The sequence below is a fragment of the Natator depressus genome, chromosome 5 (assembly GCF_965152275.1).
Source record: "Natator depressus isolate rNatDep1 chromosome 5, rNatDep2.hap1, whole genome shotgun sequence".
NCBI classification, from domain to species: Eukaryota; Metazoa; Chordata; order Testudines; family Cheloniidae; genus Natator; species Natator depressus.
In genome coordinates, this window is record NC_134238.1 from 55,630,959 (window position 1) to 55,648,991 (window position 18,033).

The 18,033-nt window shown below is 41.3% G+C and overlaps 3 long non-coding RNA genes across 3 annotated transcripts in view; 1 reads left to right on the top strand and 2 right to left on the bottom strand.

Moving 5' to 3' along the window:
* LOC141987470 (uncharacterized) overlaps positions 1-9,922 on the bottom strand; it is a 31,896-nt gene extending 21,974 nt beyond the window's left edge. Inside the window, exons 1-2 of the long non-coding RNA XR_012639545.1 lie at positions 9,565-9,922; positions 8,379-8,465 (exon numbers count right to left, since the gene is read on the bottom strand). This is a non-coding gene — a long non-coding RNA (uncharacterized LOC141987470). The remainder of the gene's footprint in view (positions 1-8,378; positions 8,466-9,564) is intronic.
* LOC141987469 (uncharacterized) overlaps positions 1-18,033 on the top strand; it is a 28,590-nt gene that overhangs the window by 6,857 nt on the left and 3,700 nt on the right. The window contains exon 2 of the long non-coding RNA XR_012639544.1: positions 13,885-13,958. This is a non-coding gene — a long non-coding RNA (uncharacterized LOC141987469). The remainder of the gene's footprint in view (positions 1-13,884; positions 13,959-18,033) is intronic.
* Positions 14,471-18,033, bottom strand: part of LOC141987468 (uncharacterized) — a 191,858-nt gene continuing 188,295 nt past the window's right edge. The window contains exons 9-10 of the long non-coding RNA XR_012639538.1: positions 15,369-15,511; positions 14,471-14,743 (exon numbers count right to left, since the gene is read on the bottom strand). This is a non-coding gene — a long non-coding RNA (uncharacterized LOC141987468). The remainder of the gene's footprint in view (positions 14,744-15,368; positions 15,512-18,033) is intronic.

The window sequence follows — 18,033 nt, forward strand, 5'->3', positions numbered from 1 at the left end:
AGGAGAAAGGATGTCTTTGCTCTATAGCATGCAAAGGTACATTGTATTAAGAGTGTTTGTTTTTTATTTTTATTTCAAATTAGTTCCAGAGTCTTAATCAAAATAGTTATAAATTGAGTTGGAAATCAAGTTCATTTGGGATTAAGGAATAATGTGAGCTTCCTCCCAGAAAATAAAGAACTGTTTTGCTGCATATCAGGCTATATTTTCTTTTGGTAGTTTCAAAGCTGCTTCCATATAGTGGTACAATTTGGGCCTGTTGTATTTGAAAATAAAGGATGTATATTTGCGATGGTGTTTGACAGGGGGAATGAACGCAGACACCAGAACAATTATATTACAATCCCTTTGGGAATGCCAGCACCAAATTTAGCCAGACTGATGGGGCACTGTCTAGACGGTCCCTTTTGTGTATCAGCTGTTTTTTCCCTGCTTTATTGTCCTCTCTGAATGTATGACTTGAACCTGCATATGGATCCCACACATAACCATTCCTGCAACCCTACTTTGCTATAAAAACCTCTTATCAGCATCAGGATAATAATCAAATGCTTTGTGTATCTAATACACACACACACACAATTATACAAATAAATAATAGTATTTTATATGTAGACACAATTATACTATTTATTAGTGTAAGTACATGTGCAAAAGTGCACTCATACTAATAAACAGTATAAAATACATGCACACTTATTGTACTAATATATAACATACACACACACGTCTTATAATTAAAATGTAGTTTGGTAGAATTATCAGTTAAGGTCATAAGGCTGATGAATAAGAACCCTGTGTAGTGGCTGTGGTTCTGGTGTATGTCTTTCTTATTAGAGAAATGTAGATTAGGGTAGAAATGTTGCTCTCTTTTCAAATACTCCACCTCTTCCCAAAAGAAGATAGGAAATAAATAAAACAAGCAGGTTTTGTGAAGAGGCAATTAGGAACTATCTTACACATAGATTACAACCTTTCATTTTTGAAAAGGGCAAAGGATAAAAAGCAGGAATATTTATGAAATGTTTACACTGTAATTAACAGCACAGACTGCTCAGTTTTTCACTTACTAAACCTAATATAGATCTGAAATTAGGCATGTTCTAATAACCCTGAGCACTGGGGGCCACTTGCTTGAATTTTGTTTAGAAAAAAAAAAGGTGCAGACAGGGCTAATATCTGAAGGAAAGTGACTACTGTGTAGTTTAATATGTACTTAATCATGATGGGAAAACATTTCTAATAATCTGAAGTCATCATAGCTAGAAACATCCAATGAAGAGGTTCTTTTTTAAAACCTCCTCGATAGTATGAGCAGGTTAGGAGACTCTACTGCACACAGTCTGGAAAAATCTGTAGTAGCGGGCCCCAGCATATGGAAATCTGCAGTGAACTTTCCAACCCCTACCCTTCACCATTTGCAAATAGCCCTGTTTTCTTAGGTACACTCTGAAACTATTTTCTTTGATCACTGAGATGCCACGTTTTGCTTGTAGCAAGTTAATAGCCGTATTAACTTAGTATCTGTTTTCTATCTTTGTTTATCAAGGACAGTGACCATAGCATTTGGGCTTTGCTCTGGCTCCTTGCACCTTTTGGTAGGCCACACCCTTTTTGACTTTACCAGTTCATTATAGGTATGGCAGTGCAATTTATGAAGTAGCATGTGGAGTCACGTATTGTAGTAGTTAGCGAGGCTCTTCAGCATGCCTGCCAAGAGAACATCTCATTCTTGGGTACAAAACTTCTAGACATGCCTGTGGCTTCAGTATTTTTGTTTCACCTATGTTCCACCTTGCACTGCATGGCACCAAAGCAAGCCAAAGAGCAGAAATCCATGCCAACAGAAGACCTAATTCACAGAATTGAGGAGTGGTAACTCTGCAACATGGTTCTCCCTTTCTTTGTGTTTGCAAAAGCCCTCCCTGATACACACTGTGACCAGGGCGTCACAGGGGTTTGGGGGCCATGTCAGACAATATGGAAGCAGAGCTAGGGCAGCACCATGCTATACAAGTAGATTTCTGTGCAGAAATTATTACTGCTTCTTGCATGCCTCAGTGTTCCAACTGGATAAAATCAGGAGTACAGCTTAGGCGCCGGTGTTGAGCACCATTAGTTTAAAATAAGAACTTAACTGAAATGAACCCAGTGGACTCAGATTAGTTCTTAGTGAGCCACAAAGTGTATTCTAGCGAGCATCAGTTTATGGCCACCTTCACCCAATTCCACACTTAATCTAACAATAGTTCTACTTGTGGCATTAAAGCATAACAACTGTACTTTTACGTATTTACTTTTTTAGTCTAAGGAAGAGTCTCTCGTAGGTTGCAGCTGAAATTAGCAGAAGAAAAGGAAACTCATCGGTATAAAGGAACTTAAAGTATCCAGTTGAGGCTATAACTGGGAAAATATAACAGGGATACCAAGTGCTCAGATATCGTGGCAATGAGCGTAGTATAAATGCCTAGAAAGATAAACTATATTATCAAACATTGTTTTAATAAAATGCTCAGAAGTCTTCCAGAGAATCAGTCTAAGCTGAGTTGAGGAGTATGTATAATATGCACCCTTTTCATACAGTAATGCTTAAATATGACAATGCTGAAGTTACAAGAGTAGGCATGATGCACAGCCCCTCTCTCCATCTTTGTTTCTCCACTCCCAGACAGAGCAACAATCTTCTTTTCTTTCTCTTTTCCCTTCTTCTTCTTCTTCTTCTTTCCAAAAGAATCCTGTCAAATCGACACCGCTAATAGAGCTTTTATGGAGGTGGACCCCTACCCTGCCATAATTCTGTTTTCCAATAGCCATGTTTATTTAAGTTAGAATAAACCCACTGAAATCAGGTTGAGGACAGTTTCTTGTAATCTTGAGTTATTTATAGATAAAATGATTTACATATTTGTGAACTATCTGCTGTGAGCACAGTATTACTGCAGGTTTTTCTTTGGGGATTACAACACCGTTTAAGTTTATTTTCTTGTTTTCTACATCATGTTGTGATCTCCTAAAGGAAATAATTTATTCTCTTTTTCTTTCTCTTTGAGGTAAAATGCAACTTTTGGCTACGTGTTTTCAATAGAGTAATATAGTTTATCAAATAGCTTTGTTTGAGCTAGGATTAGAGTTGTATATGGAGAGTATATGCTAAAAAAAATCACACATACACGCACGCACACAAAAGGCTCAGGAACTTTTCCTCTTGTGGTATGAGAAATCCAGAATATCTTTATATGAAAATGTTGGTATTCATCTAGCACTGAATCTTCACACTCTGGGCTGGATTCTGATCTCACACTACCATAAATCAGGATGAACTCTACGGAAGTCAACTGAATTACACAGGTGAATAAAATGGTGTGAGATCAGAATCAGGCACATATATTACAATACCAAATTGGTATGCAAAGATACTCTGCTTAAGTAAAATGGTTACAACACAAGCCACCCGTGCTAGGAAATTATTAGCTCAGAATATAGTTCTAGGTCATCATTTAATATAATTGAGAATAGGCATTGCCACACACATAGGTGGGAATTTACAATGGAAATCACAAGATAAGCTCTGGGGCCTATCTTCTATAATCAAGAATTGTGCCTCTAAATAGCCTCTCACAGCCAAGGAAGTTTGTTAGAAAATAGGTTTTGAAAAGTGATACATGAAGAGACAAAAGACTATGATGACTCCAAACAACAATAGGATTGTGATGAATTTCTGGCTCATTACTGGGTGAAGTGTTAAACCCTAGAGCAACTGCCAGTCAGCAGAGAACTTCATAACCTCCGGAATACAGGAAAGGGAAGTACCACCCAAGATCAAAATGGACCAGGCTCAAGATACAGCTGCAGCTGCGCCACAGGAGTGCTTTAGTAGACACTACCTACGTTGACAGAAAGGGTTCTCCCATCCGCATAGGTAATCCACCTCCCTGACAGGTGGCAGCTAAGTTGATGGCAGAATTCTTCTGTCAACCTAGCGCTGTCTACACCAGGGGTAAGGTCAGCTTAACAACACCGCTCAGAGGTGTGGATTCTTCACAGCCCTGAGAGGCATAGCTAAGCTGATGTAAGCTCCCAGTGTAGACCAGCTCTCAGGGTAGAGTTGAAGGCTGCTTAAAAGCAGGAACAGTAGGCCAGAGACAGCAGTCCGGAAACTGATTTCAGAAAGAAAGCAGGTCAGCTGAAGAGCTGGGATTGAGAGCATGTCTACACTGCAACTAGGAGCAAGACTCCCAGCTAGTGCATTAAAATAGCAGTGTGGACGTTGCAGCACTGGCAGAGGCTTGGACTCGCCACCCAAGCTTGGACCCACCCGGTGCTCTGGGTCTGAGCTCAGGTAGCTAGCCTGAGCCTCCACCAGTGCCACAATATCCAGGCTGCCTTTTTTTCAGTGCTGTACTTTGAGCCCTGCTAGTGTGAGTGTGTCTGGGAGGCTCACTCCTAGCTGCAGTGAAGACATACTCTGAAAGGCTGAAAGCCAGGCCTAGAAGCAGCCTGTTGCTGTGGAGGGGCTCAGGGGTAGCCATGGAAAGGTGGGTATTTGGAAGCAGCCTGCAAACAAGAGGGCTGTGTGCATGGGTCCAAACAAGATGGACAAAGGGAATGAACTCTGGCTGGCGAGAGCCTGGGGTGAGTGTCCCTGGCACTAGGCCGGAGGAGTCCCACCTTACAACCCCTGGACTAACCTTCCCTTAGGTGCTGAATTAGGAGCTGTTAGTTACAAACAAAATATAAATCTACAGCAATGTGCCTAGAGTAACTGCAGTATTTATAGGTTTCAGAGTAGCAGCCGTGTTAGTCTGTATCCGCAAAAAGAAAAGGAGTACTTGTGGCACCTTAGAGACTAACAAATTTATTAGAGCTTATTTATTATTTTGTGAGCTCATGAAAGTTTATGCTCAAATAAATTTGCTAGTCTCTAAGGTGCCATAAGTACTCCTTTTCTTTTTGCAGTATTTATACGACACCTTCACCGCAAGCCTGGGAATTTAAGTTCCTACCTCTGCTAGACAACAAAAACCATGGACAGGGACACTGGTTTTAAGGTTCATTACAACAATTTGAACAGTTTGTAATACACCAGGTTGCCTGTTACCCTTAACTGTCCACTTTAAACCCTTTATGCATAACAGTCTAACCCCCAATTGCCCACTTCATTTCAAGTGACCACCTCCAACATGCATTACCCTTTCTGTTTAACAATCTGTCCTAACTCCTATTCAGCTAAGGCTTGATCTACACTAGTAACGTATGTTAGTATAACTACATTGCCCCCTTGAGTGACGTAGCTATATTGACCTAAGCCCCAGTGCAGACAACACTATGTCAACGGTGCTAATAAGCGATGGTCCCATAAACACCACCCTATACTGGAAACCTACTGACCACTATGCTTACCTACATGCCTCCAGCTTTCATCCAGACCACACCACATGATCCATTGTCTACAGCCAAGCTCTACAATACAACCGTATTTGCTCCAACCCCTCAGACAGAGACAAACACCTACAAGATCTCTATTAAGCATTCTTACAACTACAATACCCACCTGTTGAAGTGAAGAAACAGATTGACAGAGCCAGAAGAGTACCCAGAAGTTACCTACTACAGGACAGACCCAACAGAGAAAACAGAACGCCACTAGCCATCACCTTCAGCCCCCAACTAAAACCTCTCCAGCACATCATCAAGGATCTACAACCTATCCTGAAGGACGACCCATCACTCTCACAGATCTTGGGAGACAGGCCAGTCCTTGCTTACAGACAGCCTCCCAGCCTGAAGCAAATACTCACCAGCAACCACACACCACGCAACAAATACACTAACCCAGGAACCTATCCTTGCAACAAAGCCCGTTGCCAACTGTGTCCACATATCTATTCAGGGGACACCATCCTAGGGCCTAATCACATCAGCCACACTATCAGAGGCCCATTCACCTGCACATCTACCGATGTGATATATGCCATCATGTGCCAGCCACTTTATCTTACAAATGTCTATATCATCTTGAATGTCCACCCAGCATAGAAAGGTCTTCAGTTTTTAGACTGTGGGAGTTCTAACAAAACATGATTTAAAAGCTCCCTAAATAAAGGTCTTCAAAACACACTTTTTTAATTCATTTTTGTTGCAATCTTTTTTATTTATCTAAGACATGGATGATAGATTCAATTTGTATAAATATTTCCATATGAATTTTATCAGATCCAAACAGTTTTGGCTGAAATAGCTATGGAAGGATCTGTGATGGGGGAAATAACCATATAGTCAGTCCAAATGCTGAAGGGTAGGCCTAAAGGAAGTACCTAGCCCTAGTCATATGGATTTCAAAAAGTGTAGATTTGCTTGCAACTGCCCTGGTTTCCTGAAGAGCCATTATTATCTTGTATTGTGACAACACATACATTTTGAGTAAGGATTTTTCTCCCTTTTGGAAAAAGTACTATGAAAGGTCATTAAAACTAAGTTCAGATGTCAGTAAAGTTGTGACACAATCCATCAAGAGTTAAGCAGTTCAAAATTATGGTTGATACACAATCCTTGCCTCATTCTTATGAGCCTATATATTATATGAATATGATATTAAGTTCCAAAAATATGATATAGTTATATAATATGTATCTCTATCCATAGATATATTGGTCCAGATTCTCATAAACACTCAGGCCCTTTTACATCACTGATGTCGGTAGTGTAAAAGAGCCCTAGAGTGTGAAGAAACTATTCTTACACTATCAAACTGACGTGTTAATGAGAATCTGGCACTTATATGCAGTGTAGTGGTAGCAGTGTCAGTCCCAGGATATTAAAGAGACAAGGTGGGTGAGGTAATATCTTTTTTTGGACCAACTTATGTTGGTGAGAGAGACAACGTGTCGAACCAAACAAACACAGAGCTCTTCTTCAGGTCTGGGAAAGATACTCCCAGCTTCACAGAAAAATGCAAGGTGGAACAGACTGTTTAGCATAGGTAGTTAGCACATATTGTAAGGGCCCATTCAAGGTAGAATGGCCCATTCCAAACCCAAGGGGAGCTAGGGATACTAGGATGGCTCCCCAATATGCCAACCTCTTCATGGGCCACCTTGAAGAATTTCTGGACAAATGCATCTAGGGTGACTAGATAGCAAGTGTAAAACATCGGGATGGGGGAGGGGTAATAGGTGCCTATATACAAAAAAGCCCCCCAAAACCAGGACTGTTCCTGTAAAATCAGGACATCTGGTCACCCTAAATGCACCATGAAACCAATGAGATACCTGAGATGTGTCAATGACATTTTCATTCTCTGGACACAACTTCAACAACCAGCACCTATGCATTAAGCTCTCTCTGGAACATTCCCATGTGAGTATCAACTTCCTCACCACCAAGTCAGCTTCAACAATGGAGCCCTTCAGACAACTATGTACAAAAAAACCCACAGATCACCACACCTACTTTCATAGATTTAGTAACCACCCAAAACACATCAAGATATGTTATCTATAGCCAAGCCCTTACATACCACATAATATGTTCTGAGGAGAAAGCCTGGGATATACACTTTAACACACCTAAAACTGCCTTTACCAACAAGAAGAAAAGGAGTACACGTGGCATCTTAGAGACTAACAAATTTATTTGAGCATAAGCTTTCATGAGCTACAGCTCACTTCATTGGATGCATGTAGTGGAAAATACAGTGGGGAGATTTTATATATACAGAGAACATGAAACAATGGGTGTTACCATACACACCATAACAAGAGTGATCAGGTAAGGGGAGCTATTAGCAGCAGGAGGGCAGGGGGGACCTTTTGTAGTGATAATCAAGGTGTGCCATTTCTAGCAGTTAACAAGAATGTCTGAGGAACAGTGGGGGGTGGAGGGGGGGAATAAACATGGGGAAATAGTTTTACTTTGTGTAATGACACATCCACTCCCAGTCTTTATTCAAGCCTAAGTTAATTGTATCCAGTTTGAAAATTAATTCCAATTCAGCAGTCTCTCGTTTGAGTCTGTTTTTGAAGTTTTTTGGTTGAAGAATTGCCACTTTTAGGTCTGTAATCGAGTGACCAAAGAGATTGAAGTGTTCTCCGACTGGTTTTTGAATGTTATAATTCTTGATGTCTGATTTGTGTCCATTTGTTCTTTTACGTAGAGACTGTCCAGTTTGGCCAATGTAAATGGTGGAGGGGCACTGTGTAATAGGGGCCTTTTGGCTCACTTTAGTATCATGTTGTTACTTTTTTAAAATGCAAAAATCAATTAGATGACAATGCAGAGAAATATTTTCTAATCTTCTTTTAAAAATATTGTAGCACCTTTTAACTTATAGTAACCAAAATGTTATCTTACATCAGAAAAAAAATGTTACATTTACTCACTTTATTACAATTTGAGATAACTGGAAGCTTTGAGAGAAGATCATTCCCTGGCATCCAGATTTTCAGCTAGGAGCACATTTTGTTGTCCTGGAAAATGTTAAAAAGAAAAAGTCATTTTTCATATTTATAAATTCTACAATGCAAAATTAACTCCATTTTTAAAAGCAAGGTGCAAAATAAATGGAAGTTGGTTATTACATTTTAAAAGCTTTTATGGTACTTTACACAAAAACTGCAGGTCCTCAAACAAAAATGTTCGAGAGAAAACAATCCTACATTATTTGGGAGATGAACTGTAAGACGTCTTTTCTATCTCTAACATAAGTTTCCTGCACATGATACGTGGAAAGACCTTCATAATTCAAGACAACATGGACAACTAAGTCCCATATCTAAACAATTTACAGCTATGAAATTATGAGGCTGCGGTTTGGCCTACCTGATTTGGATATTTTGAGAAAATGAAGCAACCCATTAATATGTTAAGCTTAGAAAAACAGTAACTACTTTTAAAACACTACACATGTCCTTCCATATGCAATCTGCCCAATGGCATGAACGTCTATTTGAAGATAACATGCTTTTAGTAGTTTTTAAGGCTCCAATTCAGGAAAGCATCCCTATTCCAAAAGAGCACTTAACTTTAACCAGGTTTTTAACTCCCTTCCAAGTCACTGAGACTAACCAGATGCATAAAGTGTACTTAAGAGATTTTCTAATTTGGTACCTAAAAATGTAGGGCCTGACTCTGCAGGGTGTTGAGTACTTCATGGGAGTTGTTGGGAGCTGAGCACTCTCACTGACTTCAATGGGTGTTAAACCCCTAGCTCCTTGCAGATTAGGGATATAAAATGATAGACAATAGAGTAACAACAATTAATTGGTACCCAGCTCTTATAGTATTTTTCATCCTTAAATGTCAGAGCACTTTAGACAAGTAGTAAGTATTGTTACCCCCATTTTACAGATGAGAAAACTGAATCCCATCCTAAAGTCACTCAGGTGGTGAGACAATCAGGGTGCAGATATCCCAAGGGGAGAACAGGGGGGCAAATAATAAACAATTAAATCAACTGATTGTATACAAAGTGATTGTATTATAAATGTGTATCAACTAAGGTAGTTTATGAAAGCTTGTCTGACTGCCTCTCCCCTCCCAGAATACTCAAAAGCAGGCAACTCTCACCTGTTCCTTACTTCATTAAGGACAAGGGAGAACCTGTAGGTCCCAGCTGAGATGGAGTGTTAGGTGGAAATCCTCCAGTCACCCCTCTGCAATAGTCCCCTGACTTTAGTGTGGGTGGTGCCTCCACCTGGACAGGCACTGTATACACCTCCTGTACCTCAGTTGCCTCCAGGAACAAAAATATAAATAATGGATCTTACATATGCAAAAACCACCCAGACCAGAACCAAACACAATTTTCCTTAAAAGTTATTCTAGCACCAGACAATAGAAAATGTGACAGATTAATATAGGTTAAGTTGTTATAACTGTATCAGTTCAGTAGGGTGGTGCTACAATAGTTCAGTTAATGGCTGCAGCTTTCAATGGCGACATAAACCTAACCAACACTCCTAGCATTATACACACATCCACCCCATCACAGAGCGCACACGGTCTCTTAAGTGTATCGTCGTGGGCCCCCTCTTGCATTGGTGCACTGAGTGAGCAGGAGTTCAGGCCAGCACTTTAAGTCTGGCAAAGGCAGGGCAGGTGAAAGGAGGAGGAGTGAGACAACTTTGTATTATGACCAGCTTACTTTGCACAATATTAGCTGGCAGTAATGACTGTTATATTAGACAGCAATAGCCCCTAAGTTCACCCTTTTTTCTTAGACTGAACGTAGCCACACTGAGTCTAAACACTGTCTCTTCCACCCAGCAAGCATTGCCCAGGGGTAACTCACTCTTCCCTCAGTCATCTGAGCCAAATTCAAACCTGTTGCACAACTGTCTCTGGCTTCCGCTTTCAAGGGCTAGTTGTGGAGAAGGAACCCACGAGCTAGGGATCAGCACTGACAAGATGTCATTTGCAGTGTAATTTTAACCCTGGTTATAAGAACATAAAGAAAGGCCATGCTGGGTCAGACTAATGGTCCATCTGGCCCAGTATCCTGTCTTCCAACAGTGGCCAATGCATGTGCTTCAGAGGGAATGAACAGAACAAGGCAATTAACCAGTGATCATCCCCTGTTGTCCAGTCGCAGCTTCTAGCAGTCAGAAGCTTAGGGATATGTACACAGACTGTACATGTATGAATTCATGTATTTGTGTAGATCTAAAACCATGCTCATAATTTGTGCTGCAACATTTAGCTTCACCTCACAACAGGGAGGTGGTCAGCTCCAAGCACCTAGCATTGTACAACTAGGAAAACACAAGTAATGAGCCATTAAAGCTAATGGGAAAACATTGAAGCAACTTGAAACCAAAAAGAAACCCCCTGTCTAGGAAAACTAAGGGCTTGTAGTGCTGTAGCACTTCAGTGTAGACACTATCTATGCCCATGGGATGGATTCTTCCATTGGTGCAGGTAAGCCACCCTCCCAAGAGGTGGTAGCTAGGTTGGAATTCTTCTGTTGACCTAGTGCTGTCTACACAAGGACTTAGGTTGGCTGAACTACACCACTCAGGGCTATGGATTTTTCACTCCTGACCAATGTAATTATGCCAAACTAATTTTCTAGTGTAGGCCAGGCCTAAGAAAAAAGGAAATTTCCCCCAACCTGAACCACCAAAGTTGGAGAGAAAGAAAAAAGGAAAGTGGTTTGAAGTGAAAGGTGTCCAGAACAGAGGGATAGTCTCGAAGGCCAGGGCTGGGAGCTGCTGTCTTTGAACACTGGATCCCCTGGTCCAGCTAGGAGACATGCTGGGAGACTGAGCAAAGGCAATAGGTAACTTGTATTAGAAAAGGGATTTTTATCTAATGTGTAAATGACCTGAGGTTGCATCTTTATGTTTATTTCCCGTGTAACTTGTGTTTGCTTCCTGGTGCTATTTCATCTTTGAATCTGTGATTCTTCTATTAAATAAACCGTTGTTTATTTTTATGGGAAACAGGTCTCTCTTGTGCAAACTGTATGGAGTTTGTGTCCCAAAGTGAACTGATAGTGGGGGACAGATTTCACTCCTTTACAGGGGACGAACCAGAGGGGAAAAGTCTGAGTGTCTCACAGTTAAGAACTTAGGTAGATAAATTTGGAAAGACACAGGACTGGAAGAGTTGTTGAGGTCACCTTTCAAGAAATAACTAGGCTGGTGGAAGTCACTTGTAGGGTGGATACTGGTGTCAGGGCTCTGAGCCATAGCAGCATAACTGTCAGGGTTCCTTCCCCACTTTGAACTCTAGGGTACAGATGAGGGGACCCACATGAAAGACCCCCTAAGCTTATTCTCACCAGCTTAGGTTAAAATCTCCCCAAGGTACAAACTTTGCCTTGTCCTTGAACAGTATGCTGCCACCACCAAGCATTTTAAACAAAGAACAGGAAAAGAGACCACTTGGAGATTTCTTCCCCCAAAATATGCCCCCCAAGCCCTACACACCCCCTTTCCTGGGGAGGCTTGAGAATAATATCCTAACCAATTGGTTACAAAATCATCAAACCCCTGGATCTTGGAACAATGGAAAAATCAGTCAGGTTCTTAAAAGAAGGATTTTATTTAAACAAACAAGGTAAAAATCATCTCTCTAAAATCGGGATGGAAAATACTTTACAGGGTATTCAGATTCAAAACACAGAGGATTCCCCCTCTGGGCAAAATCTTAAAGTTACAGAAAACAGGAATAAATCTCCCTCTTAAATAGGGAAAATTCACATAAAACAAAAGATAAACTAAGCCGCCTTGCCTGGCTTACCTATACTGGTTGCAATATTGGAGACTTGGATTAGGATGGGTTGGAGCAGATGGATTTCTGTCTGGCCTCTCTCAGTCCCAAGAGAGAACAACCCCGTAAACAAAGAGCACAAACAAAAGCCCCCACCCCCCAAGATTTGAAAGTATCTCGTCCCCTTATTAGTCCTTTGGGTCAGGTGCCAGCCAGGTTAGCTGAGCTTCTTAAGCCTTTACAGGTAACAGGATGTTGCCTCTGGCCAGGAGGGATTTTATAGCACTGTATACAGAAAGGTGGTTACCCTTCCCTTTATATTTATGACAATAGCATTAAGACACAAAAGGTAACAGGTCAGACAGTGACAGAACCCATTACTCATCCAAGTGACCTCCATAACATCACAGCTAGTCAGTGACAGAGCCAGGAATAAACCCAGGTCTCCTCAATCTCCAAAATATGTACATAAATTTTGTCTTTATGGGGAAGCTCCAGAATTTCTCAGAAGTTCTTCAGAAAGAGTGTTCATGTATGTGTGTCTGTGTTTATCTATACATATATAATGTTGCCTGTCTATTAATTGTGTATTAATTATTTTGATTACTTAAGAATTCCCCATTAACACTTTGATGTTCAGTAGGTTCTCATCCCAAGACCAAGCCCAGTATTATTAAAATTACTGTTCTCTTTGGAATCCTAATATGCACATTTGCAACACTCACACTTAGGAAAACCCTTTGTTTTTGTGATAGTTTTGTTAACTCAGTTAGCAAAGTTACAACCCAGCAAGGTAGATAGAGATAACACAGAATGAGTGTCTGAGCATTTATATACTCATACCATCCCCTGAACAACCAGAAGTGTTAGTCGTTATCTTCCACTTCCTCTTCCTCCTCATCTTCCTTATCACCATCACCAGTGGTCATCATCCTGGTCCTTCCAACAGTTACATCTTCCAAGGCACAAAGGCTGGGATACAACTTTTATAATGTGTTCTACTGATACTGAATATGCATTAGGTATAGTGGGTATTTTCCTTATTTGTATTTCCTGACCTTACTAATGTTGGGATGCCCTTCTCCCATAGATTACTAGTCAATTTACCTCAAGGTCATTAGCATATAGTCCATTGATTACCATGGCATTCTTGCAGACAGACATCTGCTTATTTTCCTAACTTAAAAATATCTAAAGCTGGTGTAAACTAGCATCTGTGGTTACCAGTCAGCAGCTTAGTCAGTACAGTCTATTTTGGGATAACTTATGATCTAGGGTTATTCCTGCTTATTAACTGCTTATCCCTGTTTAGCTAAGCTATTATTTTACAAGCCTCAGGCCTGTAGACTCATTGCTTTATTGCCTATGCCTGACCTAGTAAATACCTATATGCTACAATAACCATGTGGTAAATTAATTTAATATGCCCTTTTGATCACCTCACCTTCATGCTGCCCACTGATCTATCTCCTCTAGGACCTTTTCTAACAATCCAAACAGACATCATTTACAAACAAAAAACCAATCTGCTAGAGAAACGTTTCCTCCTCCTTCCCCTGCAGATTTACACCTTCCCAAGAGGATGCATCTGGGAGACAGTAACATTTTCTTTTATGAACAATATTATGAATGTAATGTTGGATATCTTAGCACATGGCTGTTTCTACCAAACAGGAGTTGTATATCATTGAAAAATATGGATTCCCAATGGGAGCTGGCACATGATTTGAGTCCTGGAAAAGCTTAAGGTAAGACTTCCTAGTCATCATCAAACTTCTGGATCCAGAAAAGTTACCTTACATCATTTTTAGAAGCTTTCCTGGCTGTTTCTGAGCCTGCTATAGTTGGACTGATGGTCATCTAACAAACTTGGCTTTGTAGGTATAAAAATGTTAATTGGGACTATTTTTGTAGTACAAATATATCTGTAAAACATTCCTAAAATAGGTTTTTATAATAGTTGATTGAATATACAGAATACCAGATGGTGTGGTGCAGTGTAAAGATTTCAGTGGCACTCATACACAGTGCACTATATAAGTCACTCATGGCTTTGTCATTCACGTGTAATGTGGCTAGCTCAAACTTAAGTGAATTAAATCTTTATACAAGACTACATCATGTGTCCTGTGTGTCTGTTTCAGGAAACATATAAGGTCCTTCTGTCACTTATTTTACCTAATACATTCCACTAGTAAAAATTAAAAGAAAACAAGGAGAAATATTTCTTTGTCTTTTGCCTCCTTCCAACATCTTTTCACTCTCTGCTCCTGCCTACTGCCTCTTTTCTTCTTCTTGCAGGTCCTTTCCGTTGCTCTCCTTTCAGGTCCCTGTGTCTGTCTTTATGTCAGTTTCCTTTATTCTCTTTACCCCTCTTACTGTAGGGATATCTATAAATGTTTGGATCACATTCCTAGAAGGGTTCCCACCAGGGCAGGGTTGAAGGATAGTATAGGAGAGCTTGCACAGCTAGCTGCTCTGCAAATCAAGGTCTTTGGTCTCCAGACTGTCATTCTGATATCTTTCAAGAGCACTAAAAATAAATACATAAATAAAATAAAGAACTTGAAGAAGAGCATTGGAAATGCAGCGAGAGTCCCAGATATAGCATGAGTTAAAAATTCAAGATGATGCAAGAACAGCAAAACCACATGACAGCATGTAATAAAAATATTATGGCTGATTGCTAAAAGCACTCACATTAAGTTGTTTGACACAAAAGCAAAGCTGGTTAAGATGGGAAGATAACTTTGCCTTCTTCCCTTTTGAAGCAGACCACTGTAAACATGTTGTAATTAAAGCTGGACCAAAATAAGGGGAAAGATTTTGCAACTTTTTTCAAGTGTCAATTTCAACCAGATCTAACTGAAACATAATAGTAAATGCTTTGTACTGGCTGATTTTATAGCAAACATATTGGCTACATTTTACATATTGTAATTGTCTTGGAAGACTTCTGTCATTTTTAGCAAAATGTTTGCATTCCTTTTCATATGGCATTGTTCTCCCATTGTTCAAGTTCCAGCAGTAAAAACTAATAGTGGTGCAAGAAGATTCTCTTTTTCATTTTAGAATAGTCAACTACCTATCTTGTGTTCTCTTTTCAAGTTTGATGATTTTTGTGATTCTGATAATATCATTGTAAACATTCCACTTACCGCCATAGCACTCCTGGCATTAGGACACAGCATTGCAAGGGTCTTCCACTTTAGTGCCCCTTTTGTCAACCAGTCTGGTTCTTCCATGGTTCTCTTCTGGGTTACAAAGCCCTTCAGCCAGGTCACACTTAAAGTTCAGACCCCTTCTCAGGTAACAAAAGTCCAATTAAACCACCAGACAAAACATCTAACCAACCCTGCTTCTGCTCCTCTTGGGCCTGACAGGTTTCCCACTGCCTCCCAGGGATGCGAGCAGCTTCTCCCAGGAAACTCCCTTTTCTTGTAGGCCTGATCTGAGGCCTTCCCACAAGAGCCTACGCTGCTCTGTGTGGTTCCTATCCCAGCTTCCTCCTGGCTGTGTGCTCTTAAGCCTTTTTAGCATGAGGCCCAGGTGTTCACTATACTAACATCTGACCCATTTAGTTCTGCCTTCTCAGGCTGGATGCAGTTGATTATAGCATGAGTGGAGCTGTCTGAACAGGGTTGAGCTACCCCTAGGCCTCCTGACCTTTAAAAAGGCAGGCCATCCTGATACAATCATATTCTGTAACTGATATTTTAATGGCTATAGTTACTTTGTAATAGTCTGTTTTTTGTTCCTGTTATGTATCATAGAAATATAGGTCTGCAAAGGAACAACAAAGGTCATCTGGTTTATCCCCCCCACTGAGGCAGGACCAAGTATACTAGACCATTGTCAAACACAGCTACCTGGGAAGCCTATTCCAGTGCTTAACTATCCTTATGGTTAGAAAATATCTAGCCTAAATTTCCCTTGATGCACATTAAGCCAATTACTTCTTGTCCGACCTTTCGTGGACACGGAGAACAATTGATCACCATCCTCCTTATAGTAGCCCTTAACATATTTGAAGACTGTTTATAAGATTCCCCCGTTATCCCCTCCCAGTTTTCTTTTCTCAAGACTAAACATGACTAGTTTTTTTCCACCTTTTCTCACGGGTGAGGTTTTCTAAACTTTTTATCATTTTTGTTGCCCTCCTCTGGGCTCTCCAATTTGTCCACCTCTTTTTTAGGACATGGCTACACTTGCGAGTTAGAGTGCATTAAAGGAGCCCAGTGTGCTCTAACTCACGATGCATCCACACTGGCAATGCACATAGAGTGTTCTGACTCTGCGGCTAGAGCGCTCTTGGTACTCCACCTTGGCGAGTGGAATAACGTTTGATGTGCCCCTGCTGGAGCGCCGCAGCGCCAGTGTGGACACCCTGGTTGGTTAGCGCACTCTGATCAGCCTCCAGAAGTGTCCCACAATGCCTGTTCTAGCCACTCTGGTCATCACTTTGACCTGTACTGCCCTGCCCTTAGGTGACCAACTATCAGACCCACCCTTTAAATTCTCTGGGAATTTTGAAAATCCCCTTCCTGTTTGCTCAGCCAGGTGTGGAGTATTTTTAGCGAATCTTTCCTGGTGACCACGCCTCCACGCGCCAGGCAATCCCCAGTATAGAGCAATGGTGAGGTGCAGGACCTCATCAGTGTTTGGGGGAGGAAGCTGTCCAGGCCCAGCTGCACTCCAGCCGTAGGAATTAGGATACCTTTGGGCAGATATCAAGGGACATGATGGAAAGGGACCATGACCGGGATGCTCTGCAGTGCAGGGTTAAAGTGAAGGAGCTGCAGAATGCCTACAGCAAAGCCCGCGAGGCAAACAGCCACTCCGGTGCTGCCCCCACGACCTGCTGTTTCTACAAAGAGCTGGACACGATACTTGGAGGAGACTCCACCTCCATAGAATCATAGAATATCAGGGTTGGAAGGGACCTCAGGAGGTCATCTAGTCCAACCCCTGCTCAAAGCAGGACCAATCCCCAATTAATCATCCCAGCCAGAGCTTTGTCAAGCCTGACCTTAAAAACTTAAGGAAGGAGATTCTACCACCTCCCTAGGTAACGCATTCCAGTGTTTCACCACCCTCCTAGTGAAAAAGTTTTTCGTAATATCCAACCTAAACCTCCCCCACTGCAACTTGAGACCATTACTCCTTGTCCTGTCCTCTTCTACCACTGAGAATAGTCTAGAACCATCCTCTTTGGAACCACCTCTCAGGTAGTTGAAAGCAGCTATCAAATCCCCCCTCATTCTTCTCTTCTGCAGACTAAACAATCCCAGTTCCCTCAGCCTCTCCTCATAAGTGATGTGTTCCAGACCCCTAATCATTTTTGTTGCCCTTCGCTGGACTCTCTCCAATTTATCCACATCCTTCTTGTAGTGCGGGGCCCAAAACTGGACACAGTACTCCAGATGAGGCCTCACCAATGTTGAATAGAGGGGAACGATCACGTTCCTCGATCTGCTGGCTATGCCCCTACTTATACATCCCAAAATGCCATTGTCCTTCTTGGCAACAAGGGCACACTGTTGACTCATATCCAGCTTCTCGACCACTGTCACCCCTAGGTCCTTTTCCACAGAACTGCTGCCTAGCCATTCGGTCCCTAGTCTGTAGCGGTGCATTGGGTTCTTCCGTCCTAAGTGCAGGACCCTGCACTTGTCCTTGCTGAACCTCATCAGATTTTTTTTGGCCCAATCCTCCAATTTGTCTAGGTCCCTCTGTATCCTATCCCTGCCCTCCAGCATATCTACCACTCCTCCTAGTTTAGTATCATCCGCAAATTTGCTGAGAGTGCAATCCACACCATCC